General features: G+C 47.7%; 1 long non-coding RNA gene across 1 annotated transcript; it reads right to left on the bottom strand.

Moving 5' to 3' along the window:
• Positions 1–12431: 12431 nt before the first annotated feature.
• On the bottom strand, positions 12432–26728 carry LOC144366625 (uncharacterized). Its single transcript, XR_013425712.1, has 4 exons — positions 24375–26728; positions 18167–18244; positions 17992–18074; positions 12432–16079 (listed from the first exon to the last, which is right to left on the bottom strand). It is a non-coding gene; the product is annotated as an uncharacterized LOC144366625 (long non-coding RNA).
• Positions 26729–27065: the final 337 nt, after the last annotated feature.

Genomic DNA, 27065 nt, shown 5'->3' on the forward strand with positions numbered 1-27065 from the left:
GGAAATAATGAAAGAGAGAAAGAAAATTAATTGAAATTAATTATTGTCAGACTACATAAAAGTTGGTAACTCAATAACCTTCTCTTCCCTGGACAAGATGTTTGCGATGGTGGTTTTAGATATTTTTTTCTGAGTCTTTAAAACAAAATAGGCTTGCCAGTTCAAGTTCACCTCTCAATTTCTACCATGAATAGCTATGATTCAAAATAAATAATTTCACTTTTCAGATGTCCCAGCAGTCACTGTTCTAGGGTCCTCCCTCTTATGCCGCCCACCGTCTCCATGGGGAAGCAGAGAAAAAGGTCCAGCTGAGGCTGCAGCAGCTCTTCTAGGGCAGCCAGGCCCACTGCTAGAGCTGTATATCCCTCTTGATTTCCTTGGAATTTAAGATCTTGGAATGTCTGGATCAACTGTTTTGAGACTACTCTGGGGATAAAGGACTATTTGGGACTGGGCGTGGTGGTGCACACTTGTAACCCCAGCCGCTCAGAAGGCTGAGGCTGGAGATTCACAAATTCAAAGCCAGCCTCAGCAACTTATGGAGGCCCTAAGCAACTTAGAAAGATCCTGTCTCGAATTAAAAAAAAAAAAAAAAAAAGGGCTGGTGATGTGGTTTGGTGGTTAAGTGACCATGGGTTCAATCCCTGGTACAAAAACAAAAGGAATATTTGGTTAACTGGATTTGAAGGCATTCACCAAACAGGGACAGCACGAAGGCATGTGCTCTGGCTGAGATGAGAAATGGCTCCTCCTTCAGAAGGTCACGGGTTGGGTGGTACAGGGCTCTTCTCAGATGCATCTGTGGCAGACCAGGGATTTATTTATGATAAACTGTAGCAAAATAAATATGTTTAACAATAATAATTATGCTAATGTCTTTTTGTGACCAGCAGTGTATGACCCTTTAGAGAAACAATTGTACCATCTCAGCACTGCGGTGCCATAGCCAGGGAGAGGGGGAGAGGAAGGAGTGGGGAGAGAGAGAGTGTGACAGGGAGTAACTTGGAGCAGACCAGTTCTCCTGTAAATGTTTTACCTCGTGAGTTCCAGTTCCTCTTACTTTTTTTCTCCCTTGCCTCTGGGCTTAGATGCCAAAAATAACATCGATGGTGTTTAATAACCAAAAGCCAATAAAACATTCTTTTTGTACTTTGAGCACCTTCAGGTAGGATTTGTGATTCATCTGTCTATCCCATTGCATATTAATTCGAAGACAGAGGAAGAAAACCTCCATCCAGTTTAAATAAAGAGAAGGAAAGAGCTGGATGGGACCAGGCAATGACAGCACCTCAGAAGCAGGATTCAGAATGTGAAAGCTGGAGAGAAGTTGGACACTCAGTTGCAGTTTGACGGGGCCAGGCATGGGATACTTTGGGGTTTCGTGCATTAGAATCTGCTTTCTGGTCAATTACCATTTCAAATGAATCCCTCATCCCTAGGCATTTTTCATTTCGGCACTCTTGACATTGGCTTCCATCTGTGTGTTTCCCTCTGACATCATTTTAAACATGCACTAACTCAAATGAGGTTTTATAATATGCCGGTAGCAACCACGTGAACCACATAGAAAGTCGGAGAATTGTAAAGCATTAGGGTACCCATCCCACTTTCTCAAGAAAGACGAGGTTCCTTCCAATACAAATGAGAGATTACTACTGGAGGTAGGCTGAAGAATTTCATCATTTTCTGAGACCTACCAGTTTTTATCATAACCCGTAAAATGTTCAGCCAGGAACTTGTAATTTATACAACGGCAAAACTTCATCTTTCTGGAAATAATTACTTTTATTATCTTGCTCTAAAGAATCATTCATTTGTACATCTCTTCATCGTTTGAAAATATTGACAAGTTTTGCATCTATTAAAAATATTCATTCCAGATTCCTGATTATGTATATGAATGTCTGTTCCTCAAATTACTCTGAACTAATCAAGTAGAAAGATCTTATGGTTCCATTGTTAATTAACAAGTTGAGCAGAAGCTTTTATGTATGTTCACTGTATATTTGTATGGGAGTCAAGTTTTTGTTTGTTTGCTGTTTTGTTTTTGACAGACACCTTTGATGTGAGGATTTAGGGCACCTCAGGGCCTCACACACAATAGGAAAGTGCTCTACCACGGAGCTAAGCCCCAGCAGAGTCATGTTTTGAATTCCCTGAAAATTATAGCTTAGAAGACCTAACAGGGCTTATCATCTCCTGGGAAACGAGTAGCACATTTTAAACATTATGCAATTAATTTTTTAATTAAAATTTGAGTAAACGCCAGAAAGGTGAAATCCACAGTTACTTCTAAACCTTTTAAGAGCTTAAACTTTTCAAGAGTTTCAAGGTTTAACCCAGAATTTCAGTAACAGCCCTTTTCCTGGGAGAGAGGCCTCCCACTAAAAGCTTCTGTCAATGCTTCTTTTAATTCTTCCTAACAGGAGCCCCACTCGGAGCAATGTTTCACTTAATGTTCCAAGCAACTGCTAGAGACAGAGGGAGATATTAAAAGAGCTAGATTCCAGTGGACTCCTTTTGACTGCTGAAAAAATTATTTGACTTTTTTTTTTTTTTTTTGTACCGGGGATTGAACTCAGGAGTGCTTAACCACTGAGCCACATCCCCAAGTCCTTTTTAATATTTTATTTAGAGACAGAGTCTCAGTAATGTGCTTAGGGCCTCATTAAGTTGCTGAGGCTGACTTTGAACTTGTGATCCTCCTGCCTCAGCCTCCTGAGCCACGGAGATTACAGGTGTGCACCACAGCACCTGGCTGATGTTTTTGAATTAACAAGATTGAGGCTTTGCTTTCATCGTGTGTGTGGGCACGCACATGTGTACACTTCTGGGGACTGAAGCAAGGCCTTGCAGCACATGCTAAGCACATGCTCTACCACAGAGCTACATCCTAAGCCCAAGCATGAGGTCCTTAAAGGTCTAGGCAAGTGCCCGAGAAGCAAGTTCAAATGTTGACAACACATCCATCATCAGAATTTAAATAGAGTTACCTTGCCTCAAAGTTCAGGGAGCATCAGGACAGGGCTGGAAGGGTGGAAACCATGTTGGAGTTGGGATAAAATAGCTAGGCTGCCTAGGAGTTTCCAATAATGTGGGAACATTTTGAGTGATATTTCCAGAATTGTTATTACAGAAGGAAGAAAAATGATAGGTTAAATGAGCAAATTGTTTTAAATCAGGGTTTTAAAATTTCAGCACTCTGGACATGGAGGGCTTTTAAGTCAAAAATGAAATTACTGTTTATTTGGGGAATAATCTTATCAGATATATTAAAAAGGGGTTGCTGGTAGTAATTTGGCACAGGCTAAGGATTGTGGTCATGAGCTGAAGCATCCTTATTTGCACTCTTGACCAATTGCATACCTGGCCCTGTAGGCAGGTGAATCTTCTCCTGGTTACTAGATTTTTGTAGTCAATGCTTATTTCCTCTTTTAATACAACAGACCTGGTGGGTAGGTATTAGTTGCCACGCTGGACAGATGGGAAAGTCTAGGAGTAGAGAACAAGTGATTTGCCTCTAGTTGCAGGTGGGACCGAGCAGACCTTCTGACTCCTTATCAGGACTCTTCTCACGTAGAACAGCACAGAAGGGTTTACACTGTCCATGTACGAGATAAGCCCTAGATTCTGGTTGCAGTCCAATTTCTGCTGCTTTAACAGAATACCCAGACTGGGTCCATTATAAACAGCATTCACAGTTCTGAAGGCTGGGAAGGGAAGCCTGAGATGGGGATTGATTCTGATGAGGGTCTTCGTGCCATGTCAAAACATGGTGAAGGGCAAACAGACGCATGAGAGTCGGAGGGTGGAGTGTGAATGCATAATGAACCCATTCCTGAGACGACGCCTTTTGACCATCTAAGAGTAGAACTCTTGTGACCTGGTCACCTCTGAAAGGTCCCATCTTCCACTACTGTCACAATGGCACTCATAGTTCAATGTGAGTCTGGGAGGGGACATTTGGACCATGACAACCCCTGTGGGAATCTGTACTTCATGTGAGTGGGTAACTCAGCCTCTAATCAGAGACACTTTGCAGGTAAAATTCTCCAACAACCAAGGGAGCAGGAGAAAAGATGGCCATAAATAAGGACCGCACTGGGGAGGTCACCCTTGCATTTATACCCCATCGCCTCCATGACAGCCAGCTGTGCAATAATCACGCAGTAAATTATTCCAGGGGAGGAAGCATGCCTCCCTGGGCTCCTCACGGATGGGCAGGTGCACGGGCAGCACACAGAGCCTGTTCTGCATATAGCCCAGCACGTGTTGAAATCCCAAACCCTACTTAAGTTTGAGCATCAAAGCACTTAGAAAGCAGGAATTACTGAATTTTTCCTTGCACTAAATGATAAATTGCTTAGCACAGAATAGGTTTTCAATGAATCTCAGAGGAAAATAAGGAACAATAAAGAGAAGGGGAAAGTGCTTAAGAATACAAATAAATGTAGCCACAGCAAATGCATTCTAAAAGATTGACAAAGTATATCCACAGGGTAGTTCTACGCACCTGTTGCTACCATCTCTTGAGTTACTATTTGCCGGGCCCCGAGTCAGGTGCTTTCCACGTATTTCTCTAACTAAAGCCTCATAAGGATCCCGTTATTTCCATTTCTCAGAGCAAGAAATGGAGGCTGACAAATTCAGGCTCTACTTTCTCACTTCTACAGTAAGAGTAACACTAGTGGGGTCAACCACAATTTTTAAGCACCTTGCATACATATTTCATTTAATTTTTAAGATAATCTCAGGAAGTCAGGAAGTGTCTATTAGGTGGCAAGACAGAGCTGCTGGTGGAGAGGCTGCAGCACCAGTGGTCCTGCCCTCATGCAACTTACAGTCCAGGAAGAGAAGCTGACATCAACCAACACCTCCAGGTAAAGTGGAATGCTACAGAAGAGGGTGTGCTATGGTCTGGATCTGGAATATTCCCCCCAAAGCTCAGGCGTTAGGCAATACTGCAGTGTACAGAGATGGAAAGACTGGATTATGAAAGCTGAAACATCATTCATTCAATAATTGGGTGGTGACTGTAGGCAGGTGGGGTGTGACTGGAGGAAGTAGGACACTGGGCGCATGGCCCTGGGAACTGTATCTGTCCCTGATCCTTTCCCGCCTCCATCCCACCCCTCCCCTGCTGCCACCATCTGAGCAGCTATCTGCATCCTTGCCCTGAGGCCATGATGTTTCTGCCTGGAAGCTGGTCAACCATGCACAGAGTCCTCTGAAACCATGAGTCACAATAAATCTTTCCTCCTCTAATTTGTTCTTGTCAGATATTTTGGTCATTGTGACAAAAAGCTGAGACTGACATAGGCTGTACCCACATGGGTTATAGAACCATATAATGAGGGTGTCTGTATGAGTTCCCTGGGGCTGCTGTAACAAATAATCACAGACAGAATGGCGTAAACAGCAGAAATGCACTGTCCCACAGTCTGGAGCTAAAATCAAGTACTAGGAGAGTTGGCTGCTAGTGAAGGTTGTGAGGAAGTATCTGTTCCAGGCTGCTCTCTTAGCTTCTGGTGGCCCTAGATGTTCTTTGCTTTGTAGGTGGGATTCTCCCCAAGTATTTACATCATCTTCTCTCCGCACAGACATGACTGTCTCTGTGTCCACACTTCTTCCTTTTTAAAGGGACTCCAGCTATTTTGGATCAGGGTTCAACACGATGACCACTCTCCACTGGATCCTCTGCAAAGACCCTATTTCTAAATAAGATCACATTTACGGGCACTGGAACCTTAACATCTTTTAAGGGCACAAACAAAATTCAACCCACAGTGGCATCATTTTACAGGTGGGGGACTGATACTCGAGAAATCGAGCAGGTAGTGAGCAGTCAAAGTGGGATTCTGATTGAGTATGGCTGACTCTGGAGGTCAGACCCTTAACCATGGTGCTAAAACAGCTCTCAAGAAAAAAGGCTGTGCTCGAGAGAGCACTTCAGAAATGCTTGTCAGTGATCATCTTCATAAGACAGATAATCACTCATTCATTCACCCAACAAATAGTTAACTGAGCATCTACAGCATGCCCAAGCCAGCCTGGTGCTAGCACATAAGACAACTTCATGAACAAAACAGTGATCCCTGCCTTCACGGAGCCATGGTTCTGGATAGAAAAACAGACAATAAACAATAAATAGTAACACATTTACACACAGTATATTGGAAGTTGATCAGAGTTCTAAAAATAGAGCAAGAAGGAGAAAGCAGAGAGTCTTGGAAGTGGAGGCCTCTGGAAGTCTCATGGAGAAAAGTTTTCAAACCAAGACCTGCAAGAGGTGAAGAGGAGCCTGGCAGTCAGGGGAGAAGGAGACTGCAGAGGCCACGAGGCAGGAGCAGGCTTGTCCTGTCCAAAGAGTGCCCAGCAGGTCACATGAGCAGCTGAACTCTGAAGACCCAGCAGAAAAGAACCAACCGGTTTGCTCAGAGTCAAAGCCAAGAAATGGCTATTCGTTTCCAAATCTCATCTCCCACTTCTAAGTAGGAGACTCTTACCACAAGAATACAGAGGGCAAGATTCAGACCCAGGGCTGGAAGAATAGAGTGAGCTTTGAAGGAGCATTTGGGCTGCACCAGGTGGTCCCTGTCCTTGGCACTTAGGGACATGGGACCCCAATCCAATGAGAAACTCATTGGCTGTATAATGTAGTTGGAAAATGAAACTCTATGAAATAGCAGATGATGATGGTGGATGAAAATAATAGTAATTTAAGAGGAAAATACAAGAGGAACAATAGCAACCAACCCTTGAAACTGTTTTTGCAGTACTGGGGATTGAGCCCAGGTTCTCTACAACTGAGCCATCCCTGGCCCTTTTTATTTTAATTTTCAATATTGATACTATGCAAATTTTATGTAAATATAGTAGTCACACTGTAATGTTCAGAGAATAATGACAAGAAAAACGTCTGTGTTCTGTGTGGGTGCAGCCATCAGAGGCCTAACTGCATAGGACACAGCAGCACAACACAAGGCTTCTTTTCTCAGACATTTTCTATCTGTGTTTGGTTGGATCTGAGGATGCAGAGCCCAGGGGTAGAAAGCGCTGATGGTGCTAACTTGATTTCACACTGAGGAATGTGCCTTGCCCCATGTGCACCTGTCGAGGCCACAGGACACATTTGGATTGATTCCCACGCTGAGGATGAGCTGTGGAGAGGAGGTGGCCCTCTTATTCTGCCCAGTGTTACCTGAGGGCTGCCCCTCCTGGTGGTGGGGTCAGAGCTACCCTGGGGCTCTAGCATCTTCACGGCTTGCCCAACCAGCCACAGACCTGGGAGACTGAGGCAGGAGCCTAGAGAAAATCATGGTCCTGGTCTGAATACAGTCAGAGAGGGAGAGGTCAGGAGGGCATGAATAGGTTATATGCAAACACTACACCATTTTACATAAGGCACTTGAACAGCCACGGATTTTGGTATCCAAGGGGGCTCCTGGAACCAATCCTCTGTGGGTGGACACAAGAAATGACTTTATTTCTACCATATTTAAAAAGCTATTCTGGAGAACTTGTTCTAGAGTATTCCTTTCAGAGTTCCTTCTCCAGAGTTCCCCTGTCCCCCATACTCTGGGCTGGAAATCCCACCCAGGTCTCACTCAAGTTAGCCAAGCATTCTACTATCAAGCAAATCCCAGCCCTGCGGAGTTGTCTGACTTATTTAATGGGGTCATGTGGTCTCACTTTCAACTCTCCCAGTCTTATTTGCTAGTGTTTAGTTGTCCACTATGCATCCCCTCTTCTGGCTGGGAAAAGCTTCCTTTTGTGGAGCAATAATGGGATCCAGCTCTGCCCAACCACATGATCGTCCACCCATGAATGTTCACCTGTCACACATGCAAGTGTGACCCTACCCTACCATGGATGGGACAGTAACCACTTCTGCACAGAGCTCTAATCCTGGCGTGGCACATAACACGTGGGACCAACCCCATCAGCAGCATCGGTGCTCTGGGTGTGGGTGGTGCTGGGTGCCCACGCTAAACCAGGCTGTGATCACCCTCGGTTTCCATCCTGTTCTCCATCCTCCCGGCAAGGCCCAAGGTCATCCAACACCCTTACTGTATGTTATTTTTCCAAGGAAGTTTAGCCACAAGGTGCTTCTGTTGCTCTTTAATGGTTAAACTAAACACACTACCTTCAACATCTCCCCTTACTTTCTAATCTATCTCCTCCTCTCCCGTCTCATGGTGGCAGTGCTAATTCAGCCACTGAATGTGTCCTGTTTTCTCTGAGCCAGTGCACGGGGACAGGATCGGGGGAGGCAAGGGAGAAGTCATGTAAGTGCAGAGTCAGATCCTATCTTTATTTTGCATTTTGAGATGGATTCACTGTGGAGTTTTTTTGCATACATATCAATATGGATTTTAAAAATATTGCATTAAATATTATTGGTCTTAATTGGTGAGCTCTTTGGGCATCTCATTAAATTTTGTGCATCCTTGCACAACTCTACACAAAGCCAGAGGTCATTCACATACTTCTTTCATTCACTGAATAAATTCTTCAGAGATTTGCTCTGTGCCCATCTGTTCTAGGACCCAAGGAGATGGAGATAATTCACAGTGGCCAAGTTCTCAGAATCAAAATGGAGTCAGGGAAGGCCACAAAGGGTGTATGTCCTCAGGCATGATCTCTTAACAGCAGGAACTATCACAGAAGGCTCTGTCAAAACCATAACTGCACAAAGGCCACCATGACCTTGCACAAAAATACTTGCACAAGGACCTCTGCTTTGCAACTTAGTAACTGTGTGACCAAGGACTGGCGCCACCTTGTTATTAATCCTTGTAGCCAAAGGTAATCGTTGCAAAATAATTTACATAATCCTCCTCTTTTATTTTTTTGGTACCAGGGATTGAACTCAGGGGCACTCTGCCAATGAGCCACATTCCCATCCCTATTTTGTATTTACAGACAGGGTCTCATGGAGTTGCTTAGTACCTCGCCATTGCTGAGGCTGGCTTTGAATTTGTGATCCTCCTATCTCAGCCTCCCAAGCCACTGGTATAATCCTCCTTATTTTACCTTTAAAATCTTTGTCTCCCTTTGCCACCCTGTACACACCTGTGGCTCGCGGTGGCACCCAAATTCTCATTTCAATGCTCTGCTGTCCCCGTTAAACCCACTATCTTTAATAAACCTCTTTCTGGTTGTCATTTAGGTTGTCTGATACTAAAAAATGTCACTGTCTTGTAGGGGAAACAGATGCCACTCTGAATTCTAACTGCACCAAGAGAGGGTGAGGACATGGTCAGCACAGGGAGGAGGCAGGAGGGCTCGGTAAACCTAGGGTGGGTTTCCTGGCGGCTGGAGTGCTGAGGTAAGTCAGTGGAGTGAGAAACTCACCAGGTGAGATGAGGCGAAGGACACCTTGGGCGGAGGAGTCAGCACACAGGCTACTCAGATGCAGTGTGGGATCTGGGCAGAGGCTGGGTTGCACCATGCTTGAACATAATCCAGGACGGTAAGGATGGGCAGGTGGGAGGGGTCAGGCTGTGGAGGGCTTGAATGCCATGCCGAGGAATTCAGACCGCCGATGGCATTGAGGAGCCATCAGGGGTTACAGCGTAGAAGAGTAATCCCTTTGCATTAGTCTTAGGAGGGTCATTCTAGAAGGAGGCTGAGGAGTAGAAAGTATGGGGGGAGTGGTAGGAGCCTGGCAGAAGGCCACCCATGTGGTTCCTCAGCACTGGTTCAAGAGGGTGGTGGCATCCGATGGCCTTTCCTGGGGGCTTTGGGCTTTGGAATAATCTTAGACCTAACCTCTCCTCTTCCCGAATGCTGTCAGGAAAAGTGCAATCGTTGCACACAGTGAATGCCTGAGGCTGAAGACCCTCAGGAAGTTCTCGTTCATTCTCAATAGAAACAGTCTGTGCCTGCCCACCTCCCACCACTCGGCTCCTGCCTTGGCCCGCACAGCCCTCCACGCATGCTGGAAGCCCCTGCAGCCCCTGTTCACAGAGTCCAGACCAAGATACCAGCAGCCATGCTGCTGCCACCTCCAGATTCTTCTGGAGTCCTCAAAGCCGGGGACCCAGAGGCTGTCACACAGATGTGGGAACAATGGCCTTGTCCCCAGATCTGACCCATAATTCAGAACCAAAATGGCTCTGGCTGCTCCAAGAGACTCATGAGCATCTTGGGGTGTGGCTCCTCAGCTTCAGAATCTACACCTGTGATCAGAAAGGCTCGAGCGCTCCAGCCTCCTTGGTGGAGGGCAGGGAGGTGGCTCTGTGCTGTCCATTGCTCGTCCCCGCCCCCCTGTCCTCCCCGCAAAGCTCAGCCTGAGGCCTAGCGCCTTCCCTCAGTGGTCAGAGCCTATTTGCTTCCCGGAGCCATGGCCTAAACACTTCCATCTCAGAACACCTTTAGTTTCCATTTGCATAGCTAGAGGCCCACTGGGGTGAGTAGTAGTTACATTAAAAACAGAAGAAGACAAACAAAAAGAACCATTTGGATATGATCCCAGTGTCCACTTCTTTCCAGAGAATGGCTCAGCTTTGAATTGCCAGCGACACTGGAGGAGTAAGAGCCAAGGCCCAGCGTGGGTAAAGGCCGCCAGCCGCCTGGTTCTCCTGAGCATTCCCTGCCACAGGGGAGCTTTGGTCAGCAGGAGACAGAGCAGATGAGGAGCTCCACCCTGGGGTGGCCTTCAAGGGTCCACCTCCCTTGAACTTTGCTTCTAGGCTCCTGGTCATTTCCTCTGTTCCACCTCATTGAAGTTTTAGATTCCCATGAAATATCCAGTTCTGCAACAGCAAGGGCTTGGTCTCTTTTGTTCATGAAATATCCCACGAGCTTAGAACAGTGCCTGGCATACAGTTGGAGCTCAATAAACACACACTGAATGAACGATGCTGGTTCTGGGCAAGCGGGTTGCCTTCAGAAGGATCGTGCTTGGTACACATTTGCGTAGCAGATTCAAATCCTGCTCAGTCCCTTAGCCTCCTGCACGTGGTTCCTCATTGGAAATGGGCCTCACAATGCTTATGTTTTAGAAATAAAGCAAGGTATGTATTAATTCACAAGGAAAAGGAAATGGGGCCTGATAGAGACCACCGGACCCACAGTAGGTGCCTGGAGATGTTTCCTTTGCTTCTCTCCTCCCTCCTTTCCCCTTCCCAACCTGTTGCTTTTCTACAAACATTTATGGAACCCCTTTGTGTGCCAGGTATCACTCCAAGTTTGGGACACAGCAAGATCCAGACAGAAGAGGGAAACCCTGATCTTCTAGGGGGGCCTTATCCTCTAGCTTGGGAAAAGGGTGGAAAGATCTATAAACCAAAAAACCAAGCAGATCCTTTCAGATGGTGCTAAGAACCATGGAAATAATCACATAAAGAAAACAACCAGGGAAGGGCGGGCAGAGGTTTTTTCAAAGCCATAGGCAGATGGGAACCTAAGTGGGCATCTCTTTTGTTGTGGACTGTGGCCCAGTGCTGGGCACTAACTGGGATCAGGGCCCAGAGGGTCCAGTGCTGACTGGGCCCCTGATTGGGTAGGGACTTAGAGAGGGCACGCCTACCTCCAGGTCTCAGCTTCCTTATCCAAGGGTGGAATCTCTGATGGTCTGTGATTTCTTTTTTTCCCCAAGGTTAGCGTTATATTGGAACAAGCTGTGATTCACAGGGAGCTTGCTATTTTAATTTAGACCATTAAATGGCTTGTAACAGACACTGCTGTGACCCTCAGCAGCTTCACCAGTGCATGGATCCCAAGTTTTAAGTGAAAGTCTGGAAACCTCATGGTGTCACCCAGTGTTGGGGGCTGGATGTTGTGAAGAGGCTCATGAGAGCCATGGTCCAGCCTCCTGGCCACTCTCCCTCCTGAGGCAGGTTCCCTGTGGCCCCAGCTTTATGAATCACTCAGAGAAACCAGCTGGTCCCTGGCCTTAGTGTTGTAAGGGAGTTCTCCGGAGGCATTGCTCTGCAGTGGCAGGTCTGGAAGCCTATTGGATGTGACAAGTATGTCCTCTGTGGGGCCACCTCTGGAAAAATATGAAATAGGCATGGGCGGGGGAACATGGGCTTTGGGATCACTTATGTGGGTTCAAAGCCTATGTCTACAGCATGCTCTGATCTTGGACATGTTATCTCGTGGCTCAGGATTTTGGTTTTAGCATCAACAATGAGAAGAGCCCCTTACTTTCCTGGGTTAATGTGAAGACTTCATGACAGCGCACAGTTAGTGCTCAGTAAATATTCCCTCCACCCTCGCCTGCTTGCTGGGGTCTCTGCCCCTCGAGCCTCCTCCATTCCAGCTGGGCTCACGATTCTGCCTTTTCCTCGATTTCTTTTGTCCATCTCAGACTTGGGGACAATCTCTCTCTCCTTGGTCTCAGTCTCAGCCCTGGGAAGGATGTGACCCAAGCTGTGCCCATCCGCCAGCCGGGATGCTCAAGAGAAAAGAGGCTCGGGGAGTTTTGTGTTTTGATTATTTTATACCAGGAGTGGGGATTTGGGATGGGTGGTGGTGGGGAGGGGTAAAAGCAGTGGCTTTGGAGGAAGAGTAGCTGGTGTTTAAAATCTATGTTCCCATGGTGAGTTATTTATTAGGTCCCTGGTCTGTGGGCTTCTGGCTGTCACATGAAGAGCTTTTCACGGTGTCTGTTTTCTTTCTTTCTTCTTTTTTGTTGTTTTTAGTTGTAGTTGGACACAACACCTTTATATAAATTTATTTTTTATGGGGTGCTGAGGATCAAACCCAGGGCTTCACACGTGCTAGGTGGGTGCTCTATCACTGAGCCTATTGTTTTTAATAAGTCTTCACTGAGCATTTGTCCCAGGCTGGCTGGTGTCTTTCCTAATGACACTGCCACGGTCTGTATGTGGATTGAGCTCCTATAAACAGCCCTGGGTTAAAGGCATGCTCCCAGGTGGCACTGTGAGGAAGGGTGATCTTGAACAGAACAAGGATGACTCCTGTGCTGCCCCTGGGTAGTTCTTAGAGGAAGGTGATTATAAAAGGAGCAAGGCTGCCCCCACCCTGGGCTTCCTGTCTGAGGGGTGACAGCTTGCTCCTATGATGGCAAAACCAGACCTGGTTGTGAAATGAAATTACAGAAACCTTATGCTAAGAAGCCAACGCCTAGGAAAGGGGTCCATTCCGCTCCCCTCTCTTGGCCCTTCTCCAGGAAGCCTAATTAGCCCTGAGTCCCTCCGTTCTGGATTGTAAATAGCTGCCCTAGGAATCTGACTGCTCCCTCTGGAAATGTACCAGATGCCTGTGGAAAGAGCTGTTTCCTCTGGTCTGTTTCTGTGAGCATGCTTTATGTCAGAGCCCCTGCACAGGCCTTCTGCCGCATAGACTAGGAACTTTTTTAAAAAGAAGAAAAAGCCCCCATGATAGGATGGGTCTAAGATGATGTCAGGTAGCCTATAAATATTGTGAGAAACTGTGGATCAGGGCTCAGAATTTGGAGTTTCTGTTTTCCTCTGGGCCTGCCAGTGTGTAAAATACATGCTGGAGTTCTTGTCCTCTCTGAGTGCTGCTTGCTGCTTCTCGGCCAGCCTGTTTCCCGCAGCACTCCTCACCTGCTCCTGCCATGCCCTGATGCTGACCATCACCCTCTCCAGAGGGAGAACCACAACCAAGGGGCTGCCTGATCTTGATCTGAGCCTCCAAAATCGAATCCCATGAACTTCTTTTCTTCGTACGTAGCCTGCCTCAAGTTTTTCATCATAGTAATGAAAAGCTGACTAATACAGTCACTGTGTGGGTCAGTAGGGGATGAGCAAAACCCTGGGTCTCTCTGACTTCAATCTGCCACTCTGTCCAGCTCATGACCTCCCCATTTTTCAAGTTAGGGGGAAAAAAAAAGAAGACTTAAATATGTCAATCATGCTCCCTTTTCTCTGGGGCCCACAAAGCCCTTGTTCCTTATTATAATGTGAAGCCACTGCCTCTGGCTTCAGAAGCCTACAGTGCCCAGATGGGGCCCATGATAGCCACATTGCCAGAATCATCTGTGTTGATAAAGAGAACTCCAGGCTGCTCCTCCATTCCGTCTCTAGCTCCTGGTGCCAGCATCTCAGGAGAGAGCGAGGCAAGACTGCAAGGATCCCCAAGAGTGTCCAGCCCAGTGGTTCTCGAACTCTTGTGCACCATTGCAGACAGCTGGGCTGATGGAGTCCCCCACTAACATTGTCTCCCCCTGTGGGGCCCACCCTGTTTGCTGCGGCATTCCTCCCTCCCAAATGCCATGAGTGGTGACCACCCAGCTTGGGCCAGGAACATCTCGCGCACCTGCTCAGGTCTTGCCTGCATAGCTCTTCTCTGCACAGCTTCCCTGGCATTTGGTCCTTGACGTAGGTGGAGAAGCAGCAGAATTCAGTAGACCATAGAGGACTATGGATGATGGGCACCGAGGCCCTGGATTCCTCAGCTCAGGTATCTCTCCTTCAATCCCACAGTAGAGGAAGACAGAGCAGGAATGAAGGCCCAAAGGAACATCCTCATGGAAGGAGAGGCATGGTGGGAGGTGGCGGGGCAGGAGTGGGGGTAAGCTCACCCCGTGACCTTGGATGAGCCCTTTGCTCTCTCTTGAAAAGCAAAGCGCACAGCAGGAAGCTGCATCTAGCCAAGCTGGCCCTGCGCACAGCCTGCCAGCTCCTTCCTCGGCAGAAGGCGTGCTATTATGAGAGACACTTTGAATTTCCATGCATAGAACTTGGCTCATAGCTCCTTCCCCAAGGCAGGCCATAGAACCAGGATTTCCCTTCCAAGGCGGGTCATAAAAATTCCCTCACTGTTCAGTTTTGGAGCTGAAGATAAAGAAATTCTCTGATCTACTTTATCTGACAATAGATCATAAGGTCCCCACATCAGAGGGTCCTGTCCCCTAGCCAGGAGGAAGAATGCCACACGGCAAGGCCAGGAGGAATCAGAGTGGGCAGCCTTGCTGGGCTCCCCACTCTCTGTTCGCATAGATGCGACCCTTTGTGTCCAATCACACTTCCACACAGCTGTCCATGGGTCCATCACGGCTAGGCAGTGAAGCACCCCTATACCCCCAAAGGACAGGGTTTGGAGAATTTCCTAACCCACACACACAGAGGTTCCTGGAGGGTGGGGCGCTGGCAAAGGGCAGGGAAGCTCCGTGCCCTTCCCCATGCCTCAGCGTGTCCACCTCTGGATCCTCTGGAATGTCCCTTATAATAAGGGGACAAGTACCTTTCTCTAGTCCTGGGAGCTACTCTGTGCCAGGTACTGTGTGGTATCTCACTTAATCCTCACCAGCCACACACGGATGGGGCACCACCCCCATTTTCCAGGCGAGGAAACCGAGCTTCTGAGAGGTGAGGACGGACGTGAGAGTAGCTACCTCCTCCTGCCCAACATTGTATTTTAATTCATCCAACATGTGTCCACCGCTGCACTAGTGGAAAGCTAGCTGAGCTGCTCCATGAGTTTAATCCAACAAGGCAGAGAATAAAACAGTCTGAAAAGTGGCTGTTGTCAGATCAGGGTGATAAGGCCAGTCAATCCGAGAACCACTCTCTGACAGTGCCTGTGACATGCCGCTGCTCTTGGACAGGTCATCACTGATGTGGGGTTTATGGAGCCCCTGTGGCTCCAACGTGTGAGCTCTGCAGTTCTCTGGGCAGATCCAATATTGCCCCAATATGGACTTATGGTTCAGAAGGAAAAACACCAGTCAGGAACACGGAGCTGGGTCTGGTTCCAGCTCTCCCGCCTAACAGTTGTGTGCCTACAGGCAAGTTAATTAACCTTTCTGGGCCTCTTGTCTCCTTTCAGAGCCTTTGAGAATCTCCCTGCCTTTGCTGTGCTCCTTCCACAAGTTTTTTTTTTTTTTTTTTAAATTCAAACTTGGTCCAAGCTTGTCAGAGCAATGTTAGAGTTTTCCAAGAACACACTCTCAGTGGAGATTCAGAAACCTTCCAGCAGGCCCCCTAAATAAATAGCAGGCATCAGTTGCAGAGTTTCTTTTTATAAAAGAGAGAAGACATTTGAGAGGGAACTGTTGTCATGGCTGTCGTAGTCACTGCAATCTTGTTTTTCCTCCCCTTTGGTCTTTCTCTCTGGGGAAACTTCCTTGAAAAGAAGTCCTGTAGAAATACATGTTGAAAACTTATTTGGGGAGAAGTTTTGTGAGCCTCTTTATTAAACAGACAAAGCAACAGAATCGGAGTCCGGAGGCCACACATTCTGGAGCTGTAGTTCTGCAGGTTGGGGTGAGGCCAGAAGAATTCTTAAGGAACATCCCAGAGCTGGGGGTTCTTGTGGTCAGGAGCTTGGGGGAGCCTCTGCAGAACATGTGGCTCTAGAACTTTCACTTACACCTGGGGAAACTGAGTCCCAGAAACATTAGATCTCTTGCTACAAGGCTCAGCGGATTCTTGAGATTCTGCTCCTGGTGGAAGTGCTGATGGGTGAGCTAGAGAGACATTGACCTTGGTGATGGAAGCCAAGGTGGGAGACCAACAAAGAGCAAAGACCTGCAGAGGTGCTGAGCTCGCCGCCTGCTCTTCAGGGGATGTGGGTGGCTTCCTTGAAGAAAGGGTGTTTGGGGAAGTGAAAGGCTACTAGGACGGGACCAGGTGAAGACTCTCCCAGAGTAGAGTGTCCTAGGCATGGGAGAGAGGCACAGGGGCCAGGTAAATAGCAGGAACACTGGCCTCGAGCCCAGAGGGACATCCCATAGGCCACAGGTGTCCAGGAGGCGGGAAGAGCAGCTGGAGAGAATCGTGTTGAACCCTTAGGTGCACATGTGTGCTCTATCCGCAAAGATTCAGGCCGGCCATCAGAGATTGGAGGCCTACTCGTGAGGTTCAGAATCTTTGTCTGAAAATGAGGAATCCAAATTTGCCCCCTGATTTCTGTCTTTCCCATTCCCGGTCTAATTGCCCACCAGTGGCCAGAGGGACGCTTTCAAAGTGGAAGACGGGTTACCTCTTTGCTCAATACCCTTGACCATTTGTTCCCATCTCACCCCTCACTCACACAATGTCCAAACATCCAGCATGGCCTGTAATAGCCTCCCATTGTCCCCAACTCCCACGTCCTCCCCTTTCTAACAGGACACCAGCTGCTCCTCCTCCCTGCCTTCCCCTGACACCCTGACCCTCCCTTCTGCCTGTGCTTGGTGCTCCCCCTGCCTGGGTGGAGGGTCCGCCCCAGACATCCACTCAGCTCTCATGCCTAGGCCTTCCCGAGCAGCCTGAAGCCATCTCAGTGTCCCTCTGGGTGGCTCAGCGCATCCTTGTTTCTTTCTCCTCCATCCCTCACTCCAACTCCCCACCAGAAGCTCTTCCCAGGGCACATTCACCCCAGGACCTCAACCAACCAGCTAGACCCTAGCATCCAACTCTGTACCTAGTTGGAGTGGATGTTGTCCTGGAGCTAGTCATTGTCCTGGTTTCTTTGGACTCTGTGTGGTCAGGTCCTGGGTGTGGCCATCACCCCAGGTGGCATCAGATATGCCAAGGCATGTAATGAACCAGGACCATTTTGAACGGTCAGAAAAACAAACGCTTCCTTGAACTCTTGTTCCCCTGACCCCTACATAAATAGGCCGTGCTAATCTAAATGTCCCTGAGGGTGTGGGCTTGGCACCGTGCACAGAAAGGCTGCCAACTTCCCTTTCGTACAGCATGGCTCTGTGATTCCCAGGAATGGCGGCCCTCTCTGCGGGGGAGAATCCAGGCAAACCTCCAAAGGGCTCCTCCTCCTTTCTTCCTTAGGACTCAGGGTGACTTCAGTCCTAATTGGAAGTAGCGCAAGCTTCTCTGGAAAGGCAGAGTTGTAAACTCAAAGGGTCTTTAAAAATCTCCTGGTTCAATGTGGAGGGGCTGTTTCACCTTGGGCTTCTGGACCACTGAGCGCTAAGGGTTTGGACTCAGGCTCTGAACTAGACAAAGTGCAGGTGCCTATGCGTTGCTGTGGATAGAACCTTCTCTGCTCTCTCCATTTCTTGGAACCGACCTGTATAAACCTCTAGCCCAGAGCTAAGACACTCACCTAGGATCGCAGCCTCTCTTTGACTCAGCCTCTGTCTCCAGATCCTTCTGGGGCCTCAACCTCCATCCTCAAGGGCATGGGTGCTGTTTAGAACACAATGATGAGCAAATAAATGGCAGCAAACACAAAGGCTGTGAAAAGCAAGATTAGGGCAGAGAAAACAGAAAGAACATACACTGACAACTGTGATTTTCTCCGTGGGCAACAGGGCAACGTTCTTTTCTTTTTTATTTCTTTGTAGCTTCCAGATTTTCTATGGAAAAAAAATTCGATTTAATTATCATTAAAATAAAAAAGAAATCTTTCTTTAGGAAAAAACAATCATTGTGATCTAAAAGTTTCTCCAACTCAGCCCTTTTGATATTTTTTCTAGGGTTTTAATAGTGCTACTCTGTTCAGGTTTATAGGTGAGACATTTGGGGAGCCAACTTTTTGGGGGTAGGTAAAGCATGAAAGTTTTAAAACACATGCATTTTCACTTAGTAAGTGTTGAGTGGAAAAGGAATTATTGGAAGTGCTTTAGAGTATAATTTTCTTGCTTTTTTATGTTCCATTCTATGGCAGACTGCATTTTTGGTCAGGTGACTTCTCATGGCTGGTTTTGATGTGGCAAAGACTTCAGTTCACTCGAACTATCGTAAAGGTTTCTTTCTTCAGGGCCCAAGCTAGACGCACTGAACTAAATTTGCCCTTAGATGCCCCTCCGTGGCAACCCTCTCTTTTTCTATTCGTATCTTCACTGAGGGAATTAAGAAATATTAATTTTAAAGTATTACTTCAGCTGATGATAGCTATGAAGCTCAGTATTTATAGGATTTCCTAGAATAAATTCTTTTCCTAGAAAAGAAATTAATTGGCTCACAAATAATTGACACCAGCTGGGATTGTGGCCATGCACCTCTCGATTGCCCAGGATTCCCCGGTGTTCCTCACCAGTCCTGCCTTAAGAACACGGCTAGCTGGGGCTGGGGCTCAGAGGTAGAGCACTTACCTGGCATGTATGAGGCACTGGGTTCCATCCTCAGCACCACATATAAATACATAAATAAAGGTATTGTGTCCATCTACAACTAAAAAAAAAAAAATGCTAACCCAGCATCCCTAATGTCTGCGACCTCACAGTAGCCAACTGTTTTTGATTCATCTGAGGTCAATACCCACGTGTCTCCTCACCCAAAAAGAAGACTGTAAAATAATTTTAATCCTTCTGGGAAAAGGGCACACTCTTTGTATTTGCCCTCTGGCACAATAAGATCAGTCTTGCCAGTCTACAACTGTTCATGTGTCGCTAAGCTGTTTTCTAGAATTCCATGCTGAATTTGTAGCAGTAAAAATAAAATGAATACAGCCCATTTTGTCTTTAAAGGTAGGACTGACTTCAAATCCTGGTTCTGCCACCCCTTACCCATCATGCATTGGGCTGAGGAGTCTTAGCCTGTTTACAAGACAGATAACAATCAAGTAGATGGTACAGAGCTGTTGTCCATTCAAATGGGAAGCCCTGGAGCCTGGAGCAACTGCCAGGAGGGTAGAGAGGCCCCCCACAGAGCATAGCCCATCTACTGTGACCCAGAGATAAAGTATGCAATTAACTCTGACGTCCAAGGTGAAGAGACTTGGCCAAGTGCCCTCCAGAGGAGAGGGGCAGGGGCCTGCTCAAAAGGAGGATGACATGAACTGGCATCAGGAGAAGGGGGAGACCCACAAGCCAAGGAGAGAGGCATCCTTCCTCACCAGTGCTCAGGAGGAGCCAGCCCTGCCCCCACTGTGGTCTCCCCCTGGCAGCACCCAGGACTGCTGGGCAATGCCGTTCTGTTATCCAAGCCTCTGAGTCTGGGGGACTTTTAAGTCAGCCCTAAGAAATGAATCCGCCCCTGTGAGAAAGAGATCATCATCTTTATTTACTGATGAGGACCCCCGAGGTCCGAGGCTTGGAAAGGCTGGGTTTCCCCTGCCGGGTCCTTGCATCCAGAAAGAGATAGGGATTTAAGTTCCCTGTTGGGGGCTGCAGGGGTTGGAGCTCTGGGGGCCCGACGCCTGCCCTAGAAGGAGCTGCACCCTGGCATGTAAACAGAGGCTCTGCCATGGCAGCCATTGGTGCCCTTGTGTGTTAGGTAGCAACACTGCCAATTATCTCCCTGGGTGCCCACAGGACAGAGCACCTGCTTCTCCGAAGGGGCAGAGAATCTTGATTTACACTGGCAGCAGTTTCCTTATTTACACTGCAAAACATTGTGGGAGGCCCCAGCTCAACCTCAAGAACACACACAAGACGGCTGGCAGCAGGAAGTGGCTGAAAGCGCAGTGTCTGCGTCCCCCTCCCCCGCTGCCAGTCACAGCTGTGTCCAATGCTCCTCAGAGGCCGGCCAGCCTGCACCTCCACCACCAGGGCTCCCCGTGCCTCCGGGAGGTACAGGCTGGGCTCCGGTTCCCCGTGTCACTGCCAAGGAAACCCAAGCTCAAGGAAGCAGAGAAGCCAACAGACCCAAAGTCACCCCACTAGTGGTGGCAGAGTCGAGAGCCAAACGTACCCTTCTGTTAGGTCTCCACAGAACCACCCGGAAACTGTCCCTGAGTACTTGATGTTGTGCTCCAGAGGATGTTCAGAGTGACACCGGGCCACCTTCCCACCCTGGCTGCAGCTGGCTGCTCTGAACTCTTGCTGAGGGCTGGCTGCCCTGCTAACTTGGTTTCCCAAGAGCGCAGTTGAAATTAGGAATCAGGGGGATCCTACTACCTAGACAGACCCCAAGTTCTGAAGACCTGGGGCCACAAAGCAGGCCCAAGGTGACCAATGCATATGGCTAACCTTTGTGGCACAGGCTTTTCCTGAGAGGTAATCGTGCCCCGAGAAAATTCTGGATTGTGAGGATCCTCGGGGCTCTGACCTCTGCCACCCAGAGTCCTTATGTTGATGCCTGTGCTCAGCAAGACACAGGGTAGCAGCTTCAAAAGAGGAAGGGGGCCTAGGAGGAGGGGGATGAGTCCTCTGCAATGTCCCATCACAGTCAGAGAACCATGATGAAGCTTTTTCTAAGTCGCTGGGTTTACTCATTCTCCTCATGCTAGCCACCTGGGGGGACTGTTACCAGGCTGGAGACAAGGGCTCTGCACTGTAGGGCTACTAGTGAAGTCAGGGGCAGGGGTGGGGAGCAGGCAGCCTGGGACAAGAGCTCATGAATGCCCCCTCCTGGGGGATCTAGGGGCCACCAATAGTGCTGGCCTCTCCCTGCGGGCTCAGGCAAGCCCAGAACAGAGGAAGGTCTTCCCAGCAGATCAGGCCACCAAGAAAGCATTAGCTCTGGGTAGGACCCCCTCCTCTCTCTGACTCTCTCTCTCTCTAAATTTTTTATTACATTGAGGGTAAATTCACATAACAACAACACCAAAATTAGCCACTGAAAAGAGATCAGTGGCATCTAGCACATTCCTAACATGAACAACTGCCACCTCTGTCTACTTTCAAAATATTTTCATGAACCCCCCCAAAAAAACTTGGTTCACATAAAGCAAAGGCTCCTCACCACACTCGCAGCCCAGCAAACAGCAAGCGGCTGTCTGTCTCTGTGGATTTGCCTATTCTGGGCATTTCACATAAACAGAATTATACAACCACCTCTCCTAATGGCCCGCAGAGCATCAGGCAGAGGCAGGTTGAGCCGTGGTTTTCCTGTTTGTTTATTTTAACCTTTGTTGAGCCTATTTTGTGTATGGTAATGAAAGTTACATATTTCATGGAAGAAAGCTTGGAAGTAGCAAAAAGACTAAAGGAAAAAATAAAAATGGCCTAGGTGGATCCCTCAGAATCACCTTGCTACTATGCTGTGCCTTTCTCCCTCTGCAAATGTGGGTGAGAATATAGGTGTTGTGTGCCCTGGGTGGGTTTAATTGCTCTGTTGGTGGTCCTAACTTGTTAAAATGGAAATGATAACAGTGCCCACTTTACTGGGAGCATAAATTAGTAAAAAAAAAAAAAAGTGACGTGAGGCACAGAGTTGTGCTCAGTCAATACTATATACAACAGCTATTGCACTGTTTTCCCCTCCAACTCAATGAAGTGAATGTTCTTACATCTACAGAGGAAGAAACCAAGGGTCAAGGAAACAAACATTCTCTTTTGAGCACCTCTATGTGCTAGCTCATTATCATTGCCCCATTTTCTAGAGAGGGAAACTGAGGTCCTGAGTGGTCAAGAATGTCCAAGTTCACCCAGCTAGTCCATCGCCATGTGATGGAGGCCCCTAATCTGGGATTTAGATCAGGTGTCCAGGGGGCCTCACCTCTGTGTGGTTCTGAGCATCTCGTTCTGCCTTCCTGGTCTCACAGGGCTGCCATTTGCCTCCTCTCCAGCCTCTTGCTCTGATGTCTCCTGGTAGTTACTGGAGAAGCTCACATAGTGCTTTCAAGACAGGTTTGCTGGCCCCAGAGCTGCTCAGGCACAGCTCTGACCATGCACAGGGCCCCTGGGCAATGCCACGCCAAGAGACAGAGAGGGCTGTCTGCACCGCGTCAGACCCTGGGCCAGCCTTGCAGGATGCCCTCTCACTTACGCCTCCCAGCTCTGCCTAGGAGGAGCGTCACAATCCCCAAATTGAGGGCAGATGCCTCAGGGTCATGTTAAGCCAGGAAGACACAACTCAGGTCTGACTCCTCCAAAGGTGCCCCTGCTCACTGAGCTTGGTATTTGTTCCTGTTACCAAAACAATTCCATGGGCCTGCAGAGCTTTCCTGTGGGTCCACAGGAGGCCATGAGACAGCAGCCTTTTCCCAGGATGCTAATTAAAAACACTGCTAGACCTATATGGCATCATAAATAATTCCATCGGAGGCACCTGGGGACCCAGGGTTCACCCTGCAGCCCACACCCCTCTAGAGCCTGGGTTCTTGCAGTTCTGTCTCTGGAGAGCTCTCGGAGAGATGGGAGTACTCGAAGGAGGCAGCTCTCCCCAATCTCCAGGAACCCTGGGACTAGAGGCCCACATAGCTGCCGGGTTGGCCTATTGGTGAGGCCGCCCAGCCTGTCCAGTGGGACTTGAGCCTGGAAGCAGGATCCTTCTCCTGAGTGGAATGTGAGAGCAGCGGTCCACTAGCCGTGGGCTCAGATCAGTGGTCTGCTTTCTGAGTTCCCAGGTGGATGTGGGATGCCAGCCTCCTGTTGTCACTGTCTCTTTTTGGCAGGGTCCCAGGAGCCTGGCTGGCATTCCTGGTGGGCTGCACCTACTGAGTTGCCCTTGCTTTGTGCAGGGTCTTGAGAGGCGGTGGAGGGAGGTGTGAGAAACACCATCATCATCCTCAGTGACCCCTAGGTTGACATTCCCTGGGAGCTCACTAAACACCAAGCACACCCCTGGGCCACCTGTGTTGTGTCCTTCTCCACACCCCCCAGGACCCCTATCTCAGAAACAACTGGGGTTCACAGATATGCATTGCCCAAGGTCATGCGTGGTTGGTCGGAGATGGGTCAGGGGTCAAGTTCAGGGAGCTGGCCCCAGAATCAACTGGCAAAGGCCCAGGATGCCCCAGATCTGTCAACATGGGATGGTTTATAGCATCCATGTGCTCTTCTGGGCTCCCTCTCCAGCTGTTTCCTCTCCCTAGTCAGAGACTGCATAGCGTACATCCCTGGATTTTGTAGATTTAACAATCCAGGCGTTAAATTGCCATCTTCCTGAGCTGAGAATTTTGAGTTGTTGGCAGTAATGAGAGAAATCAGCCTCCCTATCCAAACAATTTTATATCACATAACCTCAATGTTAGACAGGGAACAAATATCGTGACTCCTCGTTTATTTAGAGGTGTGTCTAAACCTCCTTTCTTTCCTTTACTGTGTCTTTATCTCTTCTTGTCCCCAGCTCATATGTTAGAATCTCCACTCAGGTATGTGTTTTACCTTGTTTACTATCATGCCATCCTTTTTCAAAACTTACAGTGCTTGTCAAATGTGCTCTATAAACTTCTTGTTTGTAAATACCAGAACCTACTTCCTGATATATTCCCAAACATAATGCAACAAGGAATTTTCTGGGAAGGTGAGTAAGTTGGGAGTGGGGGGGGGGGCAATAAGATCTTGGGCGGCATTCCCATGTAAAACAGAACGCACAAGTTTCAGGGGCAGTTGTTAATTGGCTTCTGGCTGCCAGATAAATTGGTCACTTCCTCCTGAATGCAGAATTTTTAGGACACAGCTGAAGTGTTTTGTCAAGCCACTTTGCATCTGTGGTCTTATTTCTGCAGCTCCAGGGGCTCTTGTGCAGAAGGTCATGGGCTAACAAGTGAGCCAAGCTGCCTGCCCAGCACCTGCCCCCGACCTAAGTGATCATTTCTCCTCTCACATACTGTCACTTACATGAAGTATACTTGCTGCATTTCACAGGGGATCTTACCTGCATTTCACAGGGGATCTTATGTGCCGTGGTGGTGTTCATGCATTCAGAAATACAAACGCCTTGGAATTTATTTCTTGAGAATGCCGGGTACCCATTAGGTACCTCAGTTGTGCTACCTGAGCACATGTAGAACTATCATGCTGTGCAGAACTGCAAAGGAAACACTGTTGATGTTATGGGTGTGGGGAAGGGTTGATAATCCATTCTGCATAGAACTTTAGGGAACTATGGGGCATGTGATGCCTCAGGCAGCTTCTGAGAAGTCCGGGCCCCTGCCTGCACAAATCTCACCTGGCCAAGCAGGATGGCCCACACCAATCCCAGCTACTAAAGAGACTGAGGCCAGACAATTGCAACTTAGCATGACCCTGTCTCAAAATAAAGTAAAAAGGGCTGAGGTTGTAGCTCAGTGATAGAATGTTTGTCTAGCATATTCGAAGCCCCGTGTTCCATCCCCAGGACCAGTAAACAAACAAACAAACAAACAAACAAGCAAAACTGACCTGATAGGCCTTGAATTATCTCCATCATCCATGCCCATGGAGTGACCAAGACCCAGAGAAGACTCCTAGAACTTTGATTTTACTTGATTGATGAAGGGTCAGGGTGACAGGCAGCACAACTGGCATCCCATAGCCCAGGCTGCACTGCTGGGAGGTGTGTGGCAGCCCCTCCTGCTTGGCTCCTTCTCACCTTGCTGGCCATGCCCTGGCCGGGCCTGGCACTCTCTCCCATGTGCTCCATCCAGGGCTGGCCTCTTCTTGGATACAGGGAAAGGGGATGAGTGCTGTTTAATCTAAGCTGGTTGTGGTCACTTCATTGTCACCTACACGTCTGCTGAGGCACAGGTGTGGGTCAAACCTCAGCGTCCTCTGGAGATTTCTGGGAATGGCTTTCCTCCCTGGTGAAAAGGACTTGTGAGGAGAAATGGCCCTTCCTATTGTTGGACATAATTCCATGAAACTTAACTGTTGAGAGCTGAGGCCACCATCTTACACTCGTGGGTGTAAGATGGGTGAACACCAGAGCTGCTGGGCCCTGGGCAGCATTAAATGAGCAACCTGAACTACGCCACCTGCTTCCACTTGCCTTTGGATTATTATTTATACCAGATAATGAATCCTTTGTTCCCTAATTCACTCATTTCCAAATATTCGTGTGCATGCGAATCACTTAGGGAACCTCTTAGAACACAGCACTCTGGATTCCGTGGGGCTGGAGGAAGGCCCTTGTTTGAATTTCCAACAAGGTCCCAGATGATGATGATGATGATGATGATGATGTTGATGCTCATGCTGGTCCAGGGACCACACTCTGAGTAGCTATGGCTTACACTACTTTTAGTTGCCCACTGCTGTACATGCACCCCAAATCATCTTATCCAATAAGTGCTTTTGGAGGGTATGTGACCATGATTAATTTTACTTTATACTTAAAAAGTTCTGACAAAAACATTGGTTTGCTTGCTTCTCACTATAGGCCTTAGAAAGTTTATTTTGCAGAAGAAGAAACAAGGGCTGAGAAAATTACATTTGCCAGAGTGCTTTTGTTTGAAAGTGACATAAACTTAACTCTAAAGGAGTTTAAGCATAAAAAGGAAATTGTCTTAGGTATCTAGAAAGGCTTTAGGGACAGCTGAATCCAGGGACTCGAGGTATGTTGCCAGGGCTTTGCTAATTTTACTTTTCCACACCACTGACCAGTTTTTTAAAGGTAATCTGTGGACTGACAACCGGAGGCTCCCATCCTACTACTGGATGAAGACTCCAGAAAGAGTGCTTCACTTGCTCAGTGTCCATCCACAAAACCTCGAGCTACCTGCAGAGGTATGATGGGACACAGTCACCAGCATTGGGAAACAACCCCATTCTCCAGGACTGAGATAGTGTGGTTTACATACGGGCAGAAGAAGGGGAGATGGTGAAGATCAATTGCATGAGTTTAGAGTATCTTTTGTAAGATTTTCATTAAATTTCATAAAAATTTTTTTTCTGGATTCTTGTTGTAAAATTTGAACCAGAAAATGTGAGTCCCCCAACCCCTGGTTGTAGTACTTACTTGATCCTACAGCTTGTAAATGTTAATGATTACTTCCTCCAATAGATTAGAGGGACCCTGACAACAGGATCTTTTATGCATTCATTTACTCAACAAATATTTTTTGATCTTCTGAATGGCCAGTGCAGAGGATGTCACTGATAACGCTGAGTCTATTCTAGGCTCACATTCTGACCAGTGCCTCTCTGTGTGCCAGGCATCCTGGGAGAGGCAGCAGTGTGGCAGAAAGAAGTGGCTTATGACAAAAGAAATTTATGTGCTTACAGCTTTGCTAAACATAGGTGTGCATGCACGCATGCTTGCACACACACACACACACACACACACACACACACACACACACGTTAAGAAAGTGTTTGACAGCAAATACCAGAAATCACACTAGCATAGTGCTTAAAACAGGAAGGAAAGAAGAAGGAAGAGAAGATGCTGGAAAAGACATTAGTAGAGTCTTCTAGGATGTGTATTTGTAATAAGGTATTCTAATATTGAACCTAATATTTTCAAAACTTCAGTACATAGTATGAATGGGAACATACCACTATTTTTTATGTTCAAGAGAATACATTCTTATTGCAGTAGGACAGACTTTGTGTAAATATGGCACTGCAAGTTGATTTTATGAGGATA

This window comes from Ictidomys tridecemlineatus, chromosome 9, assembly GCF_052094955.1.
Source record: "Ictidomys tridecemlineatus isolate mIctTri1 chromosome 9, mIctTri1.hap1, whole genome shotgun sequence".
In the NCBI taxonomy this organism is placed as follows: Eukaryota; Metazoa; Chordata; class Mammalia; order Rodentia; family Sciuridae; genus Ictidomys; species Ictidomys tridecemlineatus.